Genomic DNA, 9,149 nt, shown 5'->3' on the forward strand with positions numbered 1-9,149 from the left:
CAAAAACAAATCTCCATTATTTCTCTCCATAAAAAGTCCCTCTCTGACTTAAGCATCGGAGGGCCTTCGTCGGAACCTCCGGCCAAAAGCTTCTTGCAGGTCCGTCGGAGACAACTGTCTGCCACCACACCGCAGCTGAAGCTCCTTCTCCTAAGTCCGCGATCACCCCCGGGTCCAATTTTCAGCAATGGTTGGCGCTAGAGGAAGGGACCGAGTCATGATCATGAGACTAAGGAGCAGAGGAGCCTCCAATGCCTCCCGGCATCATGCACCAAGCCCTGGTCACTCGTGAGGGCTCCGACAGATCAAGTTCCGCAGATCCAACCTGAGCAATTTAACATGCTGGTGCAGCAAGTCCAAGAACTGCAACAAGTGGAGGCTCCTCCTGTGACGCCTCCATGGGATCACGTTCAATCGGCACTTCTTCCAGATGGGCATGTGTCCTAAGGCCGGGATCCCCATGACTCTTCAAGGATCAACAATGGATAACGACACCGTCACCAGGGTTCTACCCGAGTGTCTCCCCGGAGAGAGCTGCTAAGGAGCCACTAGGATAGAAGGCCGCAGCCTTCAGAAGCCGGATCGACCTCGGGTCAGTTGGTACCGGAACGGACCACCATGGCGACTTTCCAAGGGGAAGAACTCGACAAGAAGGTCGAAAAACTCGAGCGATAAATCGAGGTGCTTCGAGATCAAAGAATCAGGCGTGAGGGCAACCCCGATTTCACTACCAAGTCGCCTTTCTCCCGCCTAATCGAGGACGAGCCGATCCCACCAAGATTCAAGATGCCCCAGATAGAACTCTACAACGGGACTACCGATTCCCTGGATCATCTGAAGAGTTACAGAGCCCTCATGGCACTACAAGGATCCTCAAGATCACGCTGTGGTCATCTCTATGGTTGTAAACAAATTTAATGTAAAACGCATTTTGCTTGATAATGGAAGCTCAGCAAACGTATTATTTTATGATGTTTTCCAGAAAATGAGAATGACGGAGGGTCAGCTCCGAAGAATGAATGCTCCGTTGGTCGGATTCACCGGAGATTCGGTCCCAGTCGAAGGCATAGTTAACTTACCTGTCACGGCCGGGCTCGCCCCCAGAGAAAGTACTGTGAGGACGGACTTTCTAGTAGTCTACGTGGTTTCGGTCTACAACGCTATCTTCGGCCGACCAGGACTTAATGCCCTTCGGGCCATGGTCTCAACTTATCATCTGCTCGTGCGATTCCTCACCAAATAGGAAGTCGGCGAAGTTCGAGGAAATCAAGCAACAGCCAAACAATGCTACATGGCGACACTTAAAGCAAAGCAACCGATTGAAATGCTAAGTCAAGCAGAACGATCAGCTGAAGCGTCAGCCCCAATCTCGGCCCAGGCACTGCCCATCGAGACCCTGGAGGTACGAGACGAGCCTAAGAAGCAACGGACGGAGCCTGGCGAGCTTCTTCTTCAAATCTCCTTGAGAAAAGATCATCTAGAGCAGACCGTACAGATCGGCTCCAGCCTAAGCCCTCATGAGCAGGATCGTTTGATCAACTTTCTCCAATCCAACACGGATATATTCGTCTGGTCGCCCACCGATATGCCTGGAATAGATCCTAAGGTTATGGTTCACCGACTCCAGTGAAACCAACCTACAAGCCCGTGTGGCCAAAAAATGGAACTTCGTGCCAGAACGACAGGAAGCAGCGGCCGAGAAGGTCGACAAACTTCTCGAGGCCAGCTTCATTCAAGAAATCTCTTATCCAGACTGGCTCGCCAATGTAGTCCTCATAAAGAAAGCTAATGAAAAATGCCGCATGTGCATGGACTACACCGATTTAAACAAAGCCTGCCCAAAGACAGCTTTCCCCTTCCTAGGATTGACCAGCTCGTCGATTCCATCTCGGAACACCAGCTGCTGACCTTCATGGATGCCTTCTCGAGATATAATCAGATCCGGATGACATCCGAGGATGAAAAGAAGACGACCTTCATCACTGACAGAGGCCTCTACTGTTATAAGGTAATGTCATTCGGGTTGAAAAATGTCGGGGCCATCTATCAAAGGCTGGTCAGCAAAATGTTCAAGAACTGGATAGGTCGGAATGTGGAGGTCTACGTAGACGATATGCTGGTAAAAATCCAGACTGCCGAGCACCACATAACCAACCTCAACGAGGCATTCTCCACCCTCAACAGGTACCAATGAAGCTCAACCCCATGAAGTATGCCTTCGGAGTTACCTCAGATAAGTTCCTCAGTTTCGTGGTGACCCAACGCGGAATCGAAGCGAATCTTGAAAAGATCCGAGCATTACAGAAGATGACGCCACCGAGGACGGTTAAAGAAGTATAACAACTCGCCGGATGAGTTGCAGCCTTAGGAAGGTTTGTCTCAAGGTCTGCAAAATGATGCCTCCCGTTTTTCAAGATTCTCAAACGACCAAACAACTTTGTATGGACCGAAGAGTGCCAACAAGCTTTTGAAGAGCTGAGACGCCATCTCGCCTCCCCTCCATTGCTTACAAAACCTCAGTAGGGCGAGCTCTTTTTTCTGTACCTGGCTGTTTTCCTGGTAGCAATGAGCTCGATCCTAGTTCGAGAGGAAGACAAATCTCAAAAACCCATATACTACACCAGTCGGATTCTGCGGAATGCGGAGATACGACACTCCAAATTAGAAAAGACGGTCTATGCGTTGCTCATCTCTGCCCGAAGGCTCCGACCGTACTTTCAGGCTCATACCATGGCCATATTAACCGACTAAGCCATAAAGCAAGTTCTGCAACGGTCGGATCGCGCTGGAAGAATCGCAAGATGGGCGGTCAAGCTTGGAGAATTCGACCACGAGTACCGCCCAAGGCCCGCAATCAAAGCACAAGTGCTTGCGGACTTCATAGTGGAATGCACCCTGCCAGATGACCCCAAGACCGAGCTCCCACCAAAAGAGGATACCCCGAGCAACCATGGATTCTACACGTGGATGGCTCCTCAACCTCGAGGGGTAGTGGCACAGGCCTCATTCTTACCAGCCCAGATGGGGTGGTCGTGGAACAAGCCCTACGCTTCGAGTTTTCTGCCTCTAACAACGAAACAGAATACGAGGCGCTCATTGCCGGGATCAAATTGACAAAAGAGCTCGAGGTCAGAAGCCTAAAGGTCTTCAGTGACTCCCAACTGATCGCAAGCCAGGTCTTGAGAGATTTTGAAACAAGGGAGCTATCAATGCAAAAATATCTCTAAAAGGTGCGAGATATCACCTCCATATTAACCACCTTCGACATCCAGCACATTTCCAAAGTAGAGAACGCGAAAGCTGACTAGCTATCAAAGCTGGCAACTTCCCGCATGAGCGAACTTCCGAAGACCATAAGGTTCGAATACCTCAAAACACCAAGCACCGAGGAGCCTGAACCAGTCCTCTGCGTTGAAACCGAGCCGAGCTGGATAGATGCATTTGTCGACTTCCTACAGAATGAGATTTTTCCTGATGATGAGCTCGAGGCCCGCCGGATCAAACGCCTGGTTTCCCGATACTTCCTGTACGAAGGCAAGTTCTATCGCAGATCCTTCACGTCTTCTCTCCGCAAATGCCTCCATCCTTCGGAGACAGATTATGTCATGCGAGAGGTTCATGAGGAGATCTGCGGAAACCACTTAGAAGGTCGGGCCTTAGCCTATAAGATTCTATGCCAAGGATATTATTAGCCTATACTTCAGAAAGACGCCACAAACTTCGTTCAAAAGTGCGATCGATACAAGCGGAACGCCAATATTCAGCGCCAACCTTCAATTTCACAAACTTCAATCAGTGCCCCTTGGCCGTTTGTCCAATGGAGGATCGACATATTGAGACCATTCCCCCAGGCCACCGAACAAAGAAAATGTTTTATTGTCTCCATCAATTATTTCACCAAGTGGGTCAAAACTGAAGCAGTGGCCCAAATCATTGAGTTAAAGATTCAAGACTTCGTCTGAAATTGATAATCTGCAGGTTTGGGCTCCCCCACGTCCTCATATCCGACAACGGCCGATAGTTCGATAATGCCCGCCTAAGAAAATTCTACTCCGAGCTCGGCATCGACCATCGCTTCACCTCGGTCGCTCACCCCCAGACTAATGGAGAGACGAAGGTGACAAATCGAACAATTCTTCAAGGGCTAAAAGCCAGACTCAATAGGTCCAAAGGGCAATGGGTCGATGGGCAGTGCCTGGGCCGAGACTGGGGTTGACGCTTCAGCCGATCATTTCGTTTGACTTGGCGTTTCAATCGGTTGCTTTGCTTTAAGTGTCGCCATGTAACATTGTTTGGCTGTTGCTTGATCTCCTCGAACTTCGTCGACTCCCTATTTGGTGAGGAATCGCACTAGCGGATGATAAGTAGAGACCACGGCCCGGAGGGCATTGAGTCTTGGTCGGCCGAGGATAGCATTGTAGACCGAAGCCACGTGGACCACTAGGAAGTCCGTCCTCACAGTACTTTTTATGGGGGCGAGCCCGGCCGTGATAGGTAAGTTTACTATGCCTTCGACCGGAACCGAATCCCCGGTGAATCCGACCAGCGGAGCATTCATTCTTCGGAGCTGACCCTCCGCCATTCCCATTCTATGGAAAACATCATAAAATAATACATTTGCTGAGCTTCTATTATTAACCAAAATACATTTTATATCAAATTTGTTTACAACCATAGAGATGACCACGGCATGATCTTGAGGAGTCTCAACTCCTTTCAGGTCTTCATCCGAGAACGAGATGGCCTCTGTCGTGCGTTGATGCTTCAGAGGGGCTTCTTTCCGGGCTGGTTCTTCAACCGAGCTCCCTTTGGCAGGGCCTCCTCCTATGGTGTTGGTGCCGGCAATGGGCCTGTTATCATTTTGACCTTCAGGTGGCGCGGCGTTCTCCGCTGGTGCTCCTTCGTCACGCCGGTTATGTACGAACCGGTTGAGTATTTCACGGTGGATGAGCGCTTCAATCTCGTCTCGAAGATGAAAGCACTCCTCGGTGTCGTGACCGTGATCTTGGTAGAAGCGACAATACTTTCTAGAGTGTTGCCGAGCTTTCGACTCTCGCATCGGTGGTGGAGCTCGGAGATAGCCTCGGCCTTTTATTTCCATGAGAATCTCGAACCGAGTAGCAGTGAGGGGAGTATAGTTCCCGTACCTCCCTAGTGGTGTTCTCTGCCGAGGTGGTGATCTCGGTCGGGGTCGCGGTCTCGGGCGAGGCTAACTCCTCATTCGAGGAAAATTCTTCTCGCGGTGAGGTGACCAGCTCCTCGGGCGACCACGTTCCTCGTGATGCCACTTCTGCCCCTTCGAGGGTTGTTCGGCGGCGTCTCGCCGAGAAGCCATGGCCTCTTCAACTTTTGCATACTTTCGAGCTCGGGCCATCATCTCCTTGAAGTCGGCCAGAAAATTCTTCTCAATGAAGAAGAGAAACTTGTAAGAGCGAGCTCCTGTCTTCAATGCCAACATGGCGATAGATTGATCGAGCTCGCGGAGCTCCCATGCAGCGGTAGTGAAGCAATCGATATAGTCTTTCAGGGATTCTCCGTCCTTCTGCTTGATGTCGAGAAGAGAATCTGACGTTCACCGCTGGCGCCTGCTGGTGGCAAAGTTGGCCGTAAACTGCCTGCCGAGCTGTTCGAAGGAGAGCACGGTGCTCGGCTTTAGCCCGGAAAACCAGAGCCGGGCCGTTCCTCGGAGGGTTGCAGGAAAAGCCTTGCACACCAGAGCCTAAAGGGGATTCTTGCAGTGCCATGAGGGCTCTGTAACTCTCTAGATGATCCAGGGGATCAGTGGTCCCATTGTAGGGTTCTATCTGGGGAATCTTGAATCTTGTTGAGATCGGCTCGTCCTCGATTAGGCGGGAGAAAGGCGACTTGGTAGTGAAATTGGGGTCGCCCTCGCGCCTGATTTTTTGATCCCGAAGCGCCTCGATTCACCCCTCGAGTTCTTCGACCTTCTTGTTGAGTTCTCCGCCTTGGAAAGTCGTCATGGTAGTCCGTTCCGGTACCGACTGATCCGAGGTCGATCCAACTTCCGAAGGCTGCGGCCTTCTATCTTGGTGGCTCCTTAGAGGCTCTCTCGGGGAGATGCTCGGGTAGAACCCTGGTAATGGCGCCGCTGTCCATTGTTGATCCTTGAAGAGTCATGGGGATCCCGGCCTTGGGATACAGGCCCATCTGGAAGAAGTGTCAATCGAACGTGATCTCATAGAGGCGACACAGGAGGAGTCTACACTTGCTGCAGGCCTTGGACTGTTGTTGCTAGTGCCTGGAATTGCTGCACCAGCATGTTAAATTGCTCAGGTTGGATCTGCGGAATCTGAGTGGCCAGGGCTTGGTGAATAATGCCGGAAGGCATTAAAGGCTCCTCTACTCCTTAGTCTCATGATCACAACTCAATCCCTTCCTATAGTGATAAGAGCACAAAAGTGCGACCTACATGTCACCTAAATTAGTATTATTGCTAACCGATAATGATAAATTCACTGGATTAATATTATATTTGGGTTTGGCACAGATTTTCATAAATTAGAGATAAAATGCACATTGAGTACAAATTTGACTAAAGAAGGATTCTTTCCCAGATCCGACCCGGTTGAAAATCGGGTCGGATCCGAGTCGGGTTCGGATCCGAATCAGGTCCATTTCTTCTGTGCTTTTGGGAAATAATTTTGGGGCAAATCTAATTTGGCCATATCATAACTATGAGGTGATGGGTGACCAATGAAAGACTTGCAATAGACCTCCAGTCAGAACAAATGATCCGTGATGAGCCGAGTCCGTCCGTTTACAAACCAAATTTCACATCACACTATTTGTTTTTTTTAATTTTTTTTATCTATATGACTGAACTTGGTGTCTCCCAGTTCCCATATCAGGAGGGCCAAAGATCGCACAACGCCCCCCTCTTCGGGACTCGATAGCCCCATCACCCAGCTGCCTTCCGCGACTGGTCCAGCCTCCACCGTGGCCTGACTCTCCCCAAGATCTCAGCTTCCAGCCGGATCAATCTTCCCGAGTCCCTGCTCCTTCCACATTCTCCGCGATCCATCCCGTGATGCACTCCCGCAGCTCTTCCACGATCAAGACTACAGCCCCTCCTCCTCAGCGCGCGTCTCCTCCTTCCGCTTTCAACGCCAGCCCCAGCATCACGCGTCCGTGAATGGCGTCCAACCTTCCGCATGCGTCCCCGCCTTCCAAATCCTCCACGCCATCAACGCGTTCACAGCCAGCCGTCCGCATCATCCCCGCCTTGCAGTCGTCCGTCCTCAGCGGAATCACAGCACAAAGCATCCAGATCAGCCTCTCCCGGAATCCCAGCATCCGAATCCATCTCCCTCTCTTCCGGCCACAGCAGCGGATTTTCAGCAACCCCCAAGCACCGCGTCCGTGACCGGCTCATCCCAGCTCATCCCACGCGCTTCCTTCCTTTCGTAACTGGTCCACCATCCACCGAGGCCAAGATCGGCTCCTCCCGAGATCTCGCAGCCGGCCGTGAAGCATCCCGAAATCCCAGCGCCCGGATCTCGTCCGTGATCGACTCCTCCCCGCGTCCCCACCTTCCGATTCCAGGCCGTCCGCAAACTCCGCGCCTCCCTTCCGCATCAGGCGTCCGTCCGCGGCTATAAGAGGAGAAGGAGGAAGAGGAAGGGGGGAGTCGGCAGTGGAGTGCTCGGTTGGGGCTGGTCCAAGGAAGAAGAAGGAGCTCGGCTGCTTCGGTTGATCCAAGGAAGAAGAAGAAACAGGGGAACGGAACCTTTTGTTTGTGAGAGAAGAAAGAGGGGAAGAGAATGCTCTGTTTTCAGATTTGAAAACAGAGCATCACGCTTCCTTAGTTTTTTTTTTTTATTGTTTTTGTTGTTTATTTTTTAGAAGTTATGTTTTGTATTAGTGATTTTGGGTATTATGTGTTCCTATTTCTTTAGTTTAATTGAGAGCAATGTTTTAATTTTTTAGTAAGAGTTTTATTTTGAAACATGTTGTTTTGGGATTTTTAGATTTAGTTTAATAAAGAGTTTTATTTATGCTAAAGTTTTTAATTTATGTTGTTTTTAATTTCCGTTCCTCAGATTCTGTAATCTTTCTTTAATACATTAAAATTTCTTTCATGAAATCCATGTTCTAGTCTTCAATATTCCTAGCACTGTTTTCACCCATTTTAGTTCAGAGCTTTCTTTTTTTTTTAAATATATAAATATTTTTTTAAATCTAAGTATATGTCCTTTAGTTGATTTCAATAAAAAAATAATTCTCTGGTAGACCAGGAAATCAGTCAATATCCTCGACATAATGTTTTTTTTTCTTCCATCATTCAAAAGTCAATTTTGAATCCGAGTGAATGTTCTAACTTTTATGCAACTCCAATTGCCTCCCTGTGGATCGACCTCTTACAACCACTATTCTTCGAGTAGGAAAGGTAAGAGTAAAAAAAAAAATTTAAATTAAACTTTGTTTGTTGGTTCTAACAACGATCTGTTTAGCATATTTTTAGTTAGACAGGAAGAGGACGAACAAAATTTTGGCGCCGTTGCCGGGGAGGCAAATCGAGAAGCAAGAACGATCACGAAGATCAAATCAAATTTTGGATGCCCGGAGTGAACGTACTCCGGTAGTAAGTTTTTATTTTTTTATTTTATTTTTATTAGTTTTCCTTATTTTGATAATTTCTAGTTAATAATTTCGTAGTTATTAAATTCTGAAATTTGAAATTTGAAATTTAAAATTCAAAAAAAAATTAAAATTAAAAAAAAAATTCAAAAATTCAAATTTTTTTTTTAAATTCAAAATTTGAATTCTGAGATTCAAAATTTGAAGTTTAAAAAGAAAACAAATTTTAATCAAAAAAATATAAAAAAAAATTATTATTTTTGCTAGTAATTGATAGGGTGCAATCCTCCGAGGTTATCATACCTCTATTGGGACTCCTCACGGAGTAATCTCCAGAGCTTATTCAACGGGCATTCGGAGATTGACTGACGCATAAAAATTGTGTTTAGTTTACATTCAAGTTATTGCTATATAAAAAAAATAAATAAAAATAAAAAAAAATTATATAAAAAATAAAAAAAAATTATTGATTGCTCATTTAATCAATACAACCTAATGACATTGCATAAACTTTAAAAAAAATATTGATTATTTGCTGCATTTAGTATTAA

Source organism: Phoenix dactylifera, chromosome 2, assembly GCF_009389715.1.
Source record: "Phoenix dactylifera cultivar Barhee BC4 chromosome 2, palm_55x_up_171113_PBpolish2nd_filt_p, whole genome shotgun sequence".
Classification (NCBI taxonomy): domain Eukaryota; kingdom Viridiplantae; phylum Streptophyta; class Magnoliopsida; order Arecales; family Arecaceae; genus Phoenix; species Phoenix dactylifera.